The sequence below is a fragment of the Micropterus dolomieu genome, linkage group LG20, assembly GCF_021292245.1.
Source record: "Micropterus dolomieu isolate WLL.071019.BEF.003 ecotype Adirondacks linkage group LG20, ASM2129224v1, whole genome shotgun sequence".
Lineage (NCBI taxonomy): Eukaryota > Metazoa > Chordata > Actinopteri > Centrarchiformes > Centrarchidae > Micropterus > Micropterus dolomieu.
The window spans coordinates 18,874,864-18,887,415 of record NC_060169.1 but is presented as its reverse complement, the minus strand read 5'-3'; the positions used below and the strand labels follow the sequence as shown (position 1 = coordinate 18,887,415).

The following is a 12,552-nucleotide window of genomic DNA, read 5'->3' as shown; positions in this document are numbered from 1 at the left end:
ACCAATTAGGTAGGTTGGCCTCCATTAGCAGTTAAAGGAACAGTGCATTAGTAAAGTTGAGAATGAACTTGCTTGAGGTTTGGCTGTGTTAGCAAAGTTGTGTCTTGGTAGTTTTTGATCATAATGTAACTTAACATTTAACAAATGCACCTGTACAGCTTTCCTTATTTATGACAAGGTGGATTACACAATGGTAGGGGCGCCAAATCGCACAAAAAACAAACAAATCTTACATAATGTTGCTTAACTTAACTAATTTAACGTTACTGATTTAAGGAACCACTCAGTGAGTCAGTTGTGACCAAATCCAACACACCCACAATGTAAAGGAGTGGCCAACTGCAGGTGCATGCTGGGTGAAGCTAGAGACACTGAATTAAAGAAATACCTAAGGTTTTTGTATAATGCCCTTGTGTTTATCTTGGACCAAAGCAGATAGTAAGACAGCTAGCTAGCTCTGTGACTTCAATGTAGCATGTAGCTAGCGTGACTAGCCTAGCTTTTTGAGTGAGCATCCCTCTGCTTGTTGATACTACAATCAGCGAACTATTGTTAGAATGTTAGTGGGCTAGCTTTGATAACAAGGACAATCTATGGGCTGGCACAAACACTCTGACCAAACCACCAACGTTACTAATGCTAGTGTAGGAGATACGGATCAGTTAATGTTGAAAGTGTACAGTCTGAAATGGGGACTGGCTCACCTTAAACCATCAGAGCAGCAGCAAAGGTAACTTGTCTGTTTCAGCCATGGTTTCAGTATTAATGTGTGTGTGTGCGCGCGCGCCAAGGGATAATTAGACTACTCACATTTTATGATAAGAAATCTAGCTAACATTACCTTACTTATAACATTACAGTGGTTAACGTGACCTTGCAATGCAAAGTAGGTATTTTATAATTCCAGCAAAAATGAGAGACATTACTGCAGCTTGCTTCTTAAATTTTAATGTTATTTGTGATTAATTTAACTTGCACAATGTTGTTTGCTAAAGAAAATTTGTGATGTAAGCAGATATCTTGACTTACAACAGGAAAAACACAAATGTTACTAATAACAATAACGATTTGCGACGAGCTTGCACAATAGACCTTTTTCACTGACCTGTTGGCATGTCATTGCAGAACAGGCACAGGTGTAATTAATCATTTAACTAATGAGCATATTCCATTTAGGTGAGAAGTTCCCGGGGCGTTGATATTATGCATGCTGGCTCAAGAGCATGGCTAACTGGGACACTTAAAAGAACTGACCCTTCATTACCACACCTGTGTTTTTAGCTGTTATGACAAGTCAAAATGTCTGGTGTGAAAAAGGTCTACTCAAGAACCATGAAATTACATCTAAATGGAGTTTTCCTGTTGTGAGTTGTTGAAAAGGCCCAATATTTAAATGATCAAGGACAAAAAGTTGTGCTGGATATAAATGTTTTATTACATTCACATATGTACATTGACTATGTCATTACATAAATACACAATTCATTGATTTATTTATATTACAAAATCAGAAGTTTGTTTTCTAAACTTGCAGGCTTCTTTAAGATGGTTCTAGACTTTTCAAGGTTAAAAGCTGATATGATCCCAATTCTGATGGTCTGCACACCTCCCTGTCTATCTGTCATTACTATCCTCTCTCTCTCTCTCTCTCTCTCTGTGGGATCACTCTAATCCAATCCCAAATATATTACTAGGTCCTCACTGAGATAAGGCATACTGGGGGATGTTAGTGTATCCATATGAATTAAATGGACGGCTGTTCTATCAAGATCATCCAGCAGGTCAAGGCTGCTCTGCAAGAGGATACGCTATAGCCAAACTGATTTTTTCCATACAGCCTCTTCTTTACCCCTCTCTGAGTTATCACCAGCCACCCACACTAAAGAAATAAAAAATACCCCCATCTTTGACATCTGCATGCCATTGTGTTCCTGTGGAGTAATCAGTGATGCAGATTCTTGCGACTGGGAACACTTCTGATTTTGCATTTCACCACTGTGCTAAAAGTTCTAATTATTAGAATTTTAACCCAATTCACAGGCTGTCCAATCAGATGACAGCTGACCAAGGTGCTTAAAGATGGAGAACATATCTGAGCATTTTTTTTTTCTAGCTGTTCTTGTTTATAAATGCATAATGATACATCAGTGTTGAGACCTCTCAGCAGTGACTCTGCCTAACCCAGGGCCAGTTTAGATCAGACTCCTTATCATGAGTAGAAAATGCCCATAAGCAGACCTACGTTCACTGTCTGAATTTCAGTTTGTGGATTGGCTTATGGTGTAATAAGTGAAACAGTCCAATGCTTAGGATTAATTGTTGCCTGTAAAGGGGACACACCAAGAATTAGATCTTGGGTTAAGCAGCTCGAGGAGTAAGTCCTATCACATAAAAACAATAATATGTATAGAGCAATGGCTGAGGAGGATTCAGGTGTGTTATGAAAGCCATTTATTGCAGTGGATTCAGCTTCTCTGCACAGTTAAGAGTCCCACAGAGAGATTCTTAAGCATTACATGGCTATCTAAGTTTGACAATATTGCTGCTATTGACTTTTGAATAGGACACATTATTTTGATAAATTGTTCATGTGGTGTGTTCTCAGATTTGCTTCAGGGATGTTTTTTGTTTGTCTTGATGTTCAGATGTTCAGATGTGTGGGATATTAATGGAAACTCTTGTTTGCATTGATAGGAACTTATGATACCCTGACACTCATTCAGTGAAAAGATGTGAAAGATCCTGGAGGAGCACCACAGGTAACATCACATAGGCACACTGCACTACTACACCCATGGTTGATTAAGAAAATGTTTTTATTAGACTACAGGGTGATATGGGTTTGTGAAAAACAATTGCAAACCCAGAAATTGTAATAACCAACACAGATGCTTTGTTGCTTATGTTGATAAGAGGGGTGAAATATATAGGTGTTAAGCTTGCCAAGAGCAACAAACAATTACAACAAACACATAAATGTAAAAAGAGTTTAATTAACTATTAACTTGTATTTTAACAAAAACCTCAATATAGACCATATTGAAATGTATGACTAGCAACGTCACTTGCAAATTGCAGGTTAACTAAGATGGAAGGAAACAGATTTCACTGCCACTTAGAGTAAAGGTGAAGGGATGAAGGTGGAGATGGTAAAAGAAGCTATGTGCACTTTCTGTGTTGTTTGCAGCGTTGTGCCTGCAATGAGTGCTGTTCAGAGTCAATGTGACACTGTTGTTGCAGAGTTATTTTGCCAGTGTGACTGTACCAGCTTTGATTTTGTTTCTGGGGTATTGCTGCCTAACTTCATGGTGGTATGAGCAGAGAATAAAAGATGCCTTTCAGACGTGAAACTGTGTAAACCTAGCACATGGTTACTAAAAGGTAGTGTGTCGTGAAAGCATGACAGTTTCATCAGTGTTGTTTAAATAATTAGCATTTCTACATCAAAAAGCTTTTTGCCTTTAAGGAGAATTCATTCAATATTTTAGTTGTAAGGAAAATGTCCCTTTTACCAAGCGCTTATCTCGAAATATTAAATGTTAGTGATGGCATAAAAAGTAATTTCATTTTCCTGTGTGCTCTTAGTGTTTCGAAGTTTTTTACTTATTAATGTCTTCTCTTCACCATTTCACAATATGTTTGATCATATTCATCTCCACTAGAGAATAACAAAATTATGAAAATGAGCAGATCCCTTGCATTTCCCACTCTGCGTGTGATATCAGTGGCTTTAGGATTTGATGTTGTGTTCAGTCAAACAGGTGGCTGCATTTTCTTATTTGCTATATCCTTCCCCTGATTGGTGCTTTCCAGTAAACTTAAAACAGAGTTGCATGGAATGGTCCTTTGTCCACATGGTGTAATTTGGGACAAAAAGCTGATTCACCTACAATTTGGCCTTATATTTAACCTAATATCACTTGTCACACCTTAATTACTGACTTGTGATCTTTATTCAACTTACAGTGAACCTTCTGAAATGTAGGTGTTTCATAGTAAATGGCGCAGATACTTAAACATTTATCAACACAGCATTTATTTCGTGTTATATATTTGTTCTTACAAATTTGTTGTTAGTATTTTTTTGTTTTACTTCTGGTAGTGCTGTAAAACAGTATTTTATTTTATTTTTCTGGCTGGGTCCCCGTGTTGTTCGTCTCATGCATGGGCACCAGGATATACATGCAGGTGGGTGACGCAGTCCGTATTTCTGCCAATGGTTTCACAATATTCCACTGAGCTACAGGTGGCGGTCATGCATCAAGAAACGCAGTAATGCGGCAACAAAAGGCGGGAAGATGAAGAAGATGCAAGTAGTAAACATGAAAAACAATGCAGAATTTAAAAGTCTTCAAAAAGATTTTATGGGGAAAGAAGTACATTCAACAGATTTGTTAATCCTTGAGGGAGATATCTTTTGGTGAGTAAAACTGAATTTTTGTCAAGTTGCATGAAAACCCTGCAGGGCACTTTTTAATTTATGGGCCATAGTAACCATTAAATGAGGCAGTGTAGGCTCATTTACAATAGATGTAATATTGGCATATTGTGCTTTTTTACTATCTCTTACCTGTTTCTTAATGACCAAGGGTTGGTGAGTAGTACAATTCCTTCTTGTGAAAAATTGTACATTAATTATTATTTTTATTATTATTATTATTATGGGACGATTTCTGAAATCTTTGCACCCATAGAAAAGATGATAAGAATGGGTTTGTATTTCTGAGCACAGCCAGTTGGAGGAGATGTAATGGATGAGTGAGAGATGACTAAAATGAGAAGCTGTCTGTTTGTGGTCAGAGGATGTGGTAGACTGCCTGTGTTGGGTGATACTTGATCTGATGTTAATGTGCTGCTGTGTGTGTGGGAGGGAGTGAGTTGAAAGAGGCAGAGGGGAAGATGGGCAGATAATCCCGTCTGCCTGATGAGATTGAATGCTGGGATTGATTGATCGCCTAATCATAGGAGGAAATGGGCCTGAAAATGAATGGGACTCTGCCCTTGGCTTGCTATGGAGCTGGGTGGTTGGGTTGGAGGGGATGTTAGCTGCAGAAAGACATGGTCTTAATGTGCATGGGACCTGATTTCATTTGTGTCTGATATACAGTTATATGATCCTGGCTAAATGATCAAATAAAAAAGGAAGAGGGGGAACAGCGAAAGGGATGTAAATCAAGCTTTATTGCTGGAATATTCCTTTTTCATCTCATCTGAAATGGATGCTTTGAGAAAAGAGTAAGAATAAAAATTCATCATGAATTTAGAATTGATGATTGATGGAATTGTGTGTAGGTACCCACTGTCCTGGATCTAGTTGATGTTTAGTAGTAGGTATTGGATTATGATTATTATATGTCATTATTTGGTTTGCAGTATTTTTGTCTTGGTCGGAAGATGTGTTTGGTCAAATCATTCACAGTTGGCGTGGATGATTTAAAAAGGTTTAACAAATGATACAATTCTGATATCACTTTGTCTTTGTCCTCACTGCCACGTGCTTGCTCAAATTATGGCAAGGCTACTTTAAAAAAGGAATGGGCTATAGTGTCACTCGTGTGAAGCACAATATGCACTATCCCATCTTGCTGGCACAAAGTGGACTCCCACCAGTATATTAGAATGGGGACATTAGCTCTGTGTTCGAGAGGCCTTGCTTTTTATGTAGGGTCCACAGTTCAATTCAGAGTGAATGCTGCCAGAACATATCACCCTGTACAGTGATTGTGGTGGACTCGGCCTGGCATCAAGGCAGAATCAAACCAATAGGTTTGCCTTGTTGCTTAAGTTAGGTGTGCCAGCTGTCACTTTGAGTTAGTCTTAATTTCCACACCACTAAAAGATGCTTTGAAAAGCAAATACCTCTCAGACTTGGAGTTTTTATTGCAATTTTCTACCTTATTGTTGACAGGTCTTTTTAATGACACTAAATGTAACTTAATCTAAACTCAAATTGATGTTTGCAGGTAATATGCAGCACATGACTTAATTCAAAATCATAATAGCTATAAATGTTTTATTTTGTATGGCATCATTTACTTGTGTATCTCTTTTTTTGTTTTGTGATTAATAGTATTTTTCTTTCTTCCTATCTGCTGTGTATATCCATTGGTCTGGGTAGGGATCTGCTGCATACAATAGCCCTTATAGGGCTAAGTAAAGTTATGAATTATATTGGATAAATGTTGTCTTATGATATACCCAGGGCATTTAACTGACCCAGACGAGTGCCTCCTCAACTCTGCTAATAAGAATCAAATTTAGTAGTGAAGCCACAGGACATTGCAATAGTACTAAAAGGAGAGATTAGACAATCTAGATAAGAAGAGGGAAGAGAAATGTATCATGCCTGAAGCTCAGCAGCAGAAGCAAGCTTGACAAGTAATCCAGACAACTATACAGTAAGTACTGTATTTTTTGTGCCACTTTGGGGCAATGAAACAACCTGAAAATTAATGACTCCTTTTAGCTCTGTTTTGGTCTCCACCAACTAAAATATTTTTACATAAAATATGAATTAGTGCAGTGGGTTCAGTGTGAGTCAGTATAAAGGTACAGTGTTTAAGAATTGAGACTACACTCAACCTGTTGAATTCATACTCATACATAACACATATCCGGTAATGACTACTCCTAACTGTCTTTAGCTAGTTAGGTCAGTTTGACATGCAGCTAACTTTAGCAGTCCTAGTAGCTGACTGAGTCCAGAATGGGAACCAGAACCAGAGCCAGGCAAGCAGACAACGGAGCCGGACTCAGCAGCCACCCTGTTAACACAGCAGGACCTAGACCTAACACAACACACAGACAGACTGTCACACAGACAAAGGCCAGTTTGATGACAGAGAATACAGTACCGAGGTACTGACAGTAGGGGTGTGCATCTTCACTGGTCTCAACAATTCGATTCGATTACAAATATCCTGTCTTCGATTCGATATCACGATACGTCACTTCTAGGGATGGGAATCTCTGGACACCTCATTACGAATATGAGGGCTACGATGCGATTGTAAAACGAATAGGATAAAGATGTATTTTTCTCATTATGTGACTACTTGGTAATTTTAACGCAAAGTATTTGTAACAATCCAACTAAGTGGGTAGTTGAAAAGCAGTTATTTAATGTTACTTCATATAAATGTAGCTAGCGTTACATAGAATTATTATTATTGCTGACCTCTGCTGCTGCTATTTTCATTTCTGATGCTGCTATTATTAGTATAGATTCAGATACGGGTTGAACTACGCACTTTACAATGCTCCAGCCAAACCACATTCACTCCGCCTAAATAGAGCTACTCTTTTTTATGTCTTGTCTAGTTACATGTTTGTGTCTTGTCCTGTAAGTTCATATTGTGATCTTGTATTGGGCACCATGGGCCTTGAGAAACAGCATTTTGTTTGTTTATGTACTCGGTATGTGGATGAATGACAAGAAACGAACTTGAACTAGCAGCCAAAAGCTTCTAGACTGCAGTCTAGAGATGTTAGCTAAGTGCCTTCACTTTTTCAGCAGTTGGAAAACAACAAACAGACTTTAATTAATGGACACACTGTGACCCACACTGTACATTTACTGCCAGATTGAAAGCTAGCGCTCTAATTTTCCTATGTTCCGCTCGCTTTCTCTGTCACTTTCTGCTGCTTGTCACGTAGCTGTCCTTTGAAGAATGAGGAGAGGACGCTAGCTAAGCGCTACAGTAATACACAGTATGCAAGTGAAAATCATTAACGTTAGTTGCATGTTGATTTTATCGATCTGAACGTTTAGTAGCAGCAGTCATTCATTCAACACCTGCTTTTCTGTGCCGAACAGAGAGAACATGTCTCTGTTGTGTGCACACCACAGACAGTCCTGAGCTGCACTTCCACATTTCCGTGTTCCGCCTTTTTCGTTCCTTCAACATTACGTTATCAATTAACCTCTAGATAATCGATTGACTGTCGGACTATTTCCTCCTGAGGCACAAGGGGTATTACAAGATGCTAAACCCTAAAATAAAACAAACAAACACTTAATCTATTCTTTATATTGAGCAAGCAATCGATGGATATTTTATGTGTGTGTATATAATGCTCTGTTGTAATTTCCTCTCTGTCTCCCTCTAGTGTTCAGGCTGCATTTGTTGGTGACTGAGTAGAATGTTGTTGTGATCCAGAGCTTGAAGCCTGAGAGTGGGATGACTGAGGGGAAAATGAGCAACCCATGCAAAGAAGTGGAGGCAATGTGGGCTAAATGATCAATGGCATTGATCAGCCAGTCAATCCAGGAGTCTATATTCTTCTCTGTTTACACTCTCCCATTGCCACTGTGTTAAACTGAGTGTGCTCTAAGCAGCCACCTTAGGGACCCTCTAAAAGCCGGCCTTACACCCATCATTGATTGACATGTCGATTATCTTGGAAGCTGTTGACAGCACAGTTGTTAGCCATCTTAAACATTAATGATGATGCGAAGCCATTGCCTCAAGTTACACTCCTGACGACTAAGAGAAAGAGACATTAATTTTCAAATATATTACCACTTAAAATAAAGTGAAATGCATAAAAAACTTGCCAAATAGCTATCTGTGATGCACCAGTTCTACCACTTTATAATGGCAGAAGACTTGTCTGTGTTTTCTTTGATAAACAATACAGGAACACAGCTGAAATACTGATATTATAAATATACGTTTTAGCAGAGAGCTGACTGTGTAGAAAAACTCTTTCAATGTCCCTTCAGGGTTTTAAGGAATATTATTTGCAAAGCTGACAATAGCCAACTTCTGTCAATGAGAGTTTTAGAATTGTATGACTCTTTTGTAAGCAAATTTCTCTTTTCTCTGTCTGTCTATTATATTAAGAATCAAGGAATCAGGGATTTCATTTCATCAATCTTATTTAACTTAATAAGAGTTTTTTTTATATGTAATCCAAACCTCATCAGTCTACTCATCCATTACATCTGTGCTCAAAAGACAAGGACACACACACATACAGTAGAGTTATGTTATTTGGAGGCATATCCATACAATAAGACAATGCTAAATGGATGACGCTTGTTTTAAGAAGAGAGAGAAGTTGACTCATTACAAAGATTATACATTTATATATATATATATATATATTCAGATTCCACTGACATCTTTGGTTTTCTTTTTTTTTAGTGATTGTCGGCATTATCACCCGTAGGATTTGTGAAGCGTGGATGTCTAGTTATTCCCTTGCTAAGTGTAATCAACACCAGATCATGTTCGTGTGCAGACTCTACCACATGCTCCAAGCACTAACCTCAAACCTGTTTCTTCTTTTATGCGTCATTTACTGCTTGTAAACAGCTTGTGTAAACCAGTTTATAGATCATTTCTACAAGTTCCTTGAGCTCTCCTAAATATGTGCTTAAGGTATACAAACTCTTCACTTTAATAGACACACAATAATGGGCTGACACATTGACCTGACTGCAGGACCAATACCTCTGAAAGTGGTCACACCCCAGAAATACTAAACATCAACCCCAAGCAGAGAAAGTGGTAGCTTCAACCTGGCATGAAGTCTTTGTCTGGATTTCCTCTTTTTACCTTAAGCTTCTTCTCGCTGCTTCCCGCTTCCGCAGGCCTCTTTTGGTTAGTGAACACATTAAAATTGTGCTGCCTCTTTACAAGATTGTCTTTAATCTTTTGTCGCTTCCATGTCACCTCGAAACGTGTGGAGGCTGATATGATAATGATGTGGACCTGTCCAGGGTATTAGAGTTAAGCTGGCTGATTAGGCTGAACATCGATTACTCTATCACTCAGCACTGGCCATGTCTGGGTATCTGGGAGAGAGGTGGGTTGGGTGGTGGGGGTCAGCGAGGATTGACAGCCATTCTGAAGAAATGACCTCACTTCACAAACGTACATACACAATGAAACATTTATACACTTACAGTAGGTACACAGTTTCAGTCCATTTCCCTGTAACTGAATGAGCCCGTTTTTGACAAATGTTGATGTTTGTGTTTTGGAACTTTAAGTATATTTTACTATAAAGCAACTTATACTACCTTTTAATAACTAGCGATCAGTGTTCAAAAAGACCTGTGCTAAATGTCCCTAGGGGCAGAATCAATCACAATTCCTGAATGAAATAGTAAATCGCACAAATGATCCAAAGACTTTTTCATGTCTTGTTTAACATCTGAGTGATATTATAGTCTTACAGTATTGCTGTGATCAAACTCTTCGTGACTGCACCTTTGAATGAAGCAGAACATAAAAGTTGATGTGATTATAAAAGCAATGTTGAAGAGATCTGTCAGCTTAGGGGAATATGAACCAAAAAATAATGCTGGGTTCTCTAAATTTCTCTAAATTTCTCTGTGAGCCTGTGCAATAGCCACACAGAGTAGCAGTACCTACAGTATATTTGCATTCTAGAGTCCATTCCAACAAATACAATTGGCACAGCTGATGTGCGAGAAGCCAGATTGCGTGTCTGTCCTTGGTTGGTCATCGCACCTGCACAGCTTCTTTTAAACTGCCAGTGAGGAGCTGTGTATCAAAGGAAGGAAATTGTTGTTCAAACCTTCCTAAGGGCAAAGATTGTGAGTGGAGTTAGAAGTGATGAGGACCGCAGTTGAGTACTAAAAATTGAGAGAAATAAATAAATAAATATTGCATACAAAAAGATTAAAAAAAGAATGTAATTACTATAACCTTGGATAAATGTTTCAGTGGTTTGGCACAAAAGCCTCTGTTGTCAAGTGACTGTGAATGGGAGGTTAGCAGACCTGTAACACGTACATGCAGCCTACACGTAACACGTTAATTTGATAGTGGAAAAACAGAAAGAGACAGGGGTGCAGTGTAGAAAGAATAAGAGAGTAAGCGAAATCTGGGGAAAGGGAGTTGTGTAGCAGGAGAGACGGAGCCGCCAAAGAAAGGTTAGGACCCTTGCCTTGCTTGAACACTGAGGCTTTTAATCCCGGAACAAAGTCATTAAGGTTCATAGCTACAGAAGAGGCCAATTAAAAGCAGTGCGTAGGCATAAGTCTGGAGAAAGGCATCATTTGCTTCAGGAACCCAGGCCTTTTATCAGACCAGTGGGAGCCCTCCCTTATGTACCCAGGGATTCAGAAGGCCTATCAGACATCTCTTGGAGATGTTTTTACTTCAAATAATTCACTTTCACTCAGAAATAGGCCAGTGGTGAGGCCTATTGGCCAGGGAGATATCTTAGATTGGCCAAAGCCCAATGAAAATGATAGAAATGTATTTTTTTCACATCTGACAGTGTTAATTTCTTATGTAAGACTGTATATTGAAACAGCATATTAAAACAAATAAGAACACTGAAAGAACACCGGTCGACTGAACTATGTGTGATTTAGAATTTTCTGTTAGTGTAAAGCAATATTACTTTAATAATAAATATTGTTCATGTGACATCATGAACAGGTATCTCCCCATCATTAGCTGTTAACCAACCCATAACCCAGTTCTCTTTAAAGTACTTTTCCTTACAGACAAAACTGCACACTGTATAGAAATCCTCAATTATCCTTCGCAAAGCTCCATTTTACTCCAATTAGCTGCTAAATCTATCTGTGTGTTGATTTAATGCAGGGATTGAATGAGGGGAAAGGGCTTGATCTAGACATCCTTGTTTACTGAAATAATTGATATGATCAGATTCTTGGTGATTAATGGGCTTTCTAAAGAATACCAGGGCTCAGCAGCTTTGGCTAAATGCAAAGCTCAAGAATCATATTATGTGTTTCCCTAGAGTCAACTAATTACTGTATTGATTTTGGCTTGAGAGAGATGGGAATATGTAAGAAGTGTTAATCTTCTAGCAAAGTAAAATATCACTTTAACATCTGTGCTTCCTAAAATTTTCCATGTCCAGTGGTATATAAATTATGGTCACTTTTGCACTGCTCCTGTGAAAGTTTGCCCAGATAGTGATCTGTGTGTAGAGCTTAAGAAACTTGAGTAATACACATTTTGTATTCTGTTGTAAGAGTGATGATGTTAACTTCAAGTTGAAATGCAAAAAGGGAAAGACAGAGAACACAGATGGAAAAATGCCAAACTAACAAAGCTCTGGGAGCAGTAGCAAATACCAATCCTGGTATATGGTATATAATCTTAAAACCAAATTAAGGTAGGTTGTTTTTATTAAGTAGATTTTACTAGTGTTTACAGAATTTGTGAATAAATAATAATAATAATAATAATAATAACAGACATTAAGGCTGCCGATGCTAATCATTTGTCCAGAAGCCCTTGTGTCTGTGAATTTTTTTTAGCTGCGTTAGATTTTGTCTTAAAATGACCTACCTACAAATTGGTAATGGAAAAAGAGAAAGGTGATGGAAATGGAGGCCAGCGCAACAGAGAGAAGCGTGACTTGTTTCTATTTGCTGCTCTGACGCTAAATGAAGTAAAGTCATTTAAAGTACTTTTGAGCGACACACTGGTACAACCTGCTGCCACCCAGTGTGATTGACTCTTCGGCTGACAATGCTGACTGCAACGCTGAGAGGTTTTCCATGGTGTGCTATGATTTTATAGCAATAAAACT

The 12,552-nt window shown here is 38.4% G+C and overlaps 1 long non-coding RNA gene across 2 annotated transcripts in view; it reads left to right on the top strand.

Moving 5' to 3' along the window:
* The first annotated feature begins 218 nt into the window (after positions 1–218).
* Positions 219–12,552, top strand: part of LOC123958862 — a 36,217-nt gene continuing 23,883 nt past the window's right edge. For both annotated transcript variants that reach the window (XR_006822175.1, XR_006822176.1), the window contains exons 1-2: positions 219–730; positions 2,695–2,759. This is a non-coding gene — a long non-coding RNA (uncharacterized LOC123958862). The remainder of the gene's footprint in view (positions 731–2,694; positions 2,760–12,552) is intronic.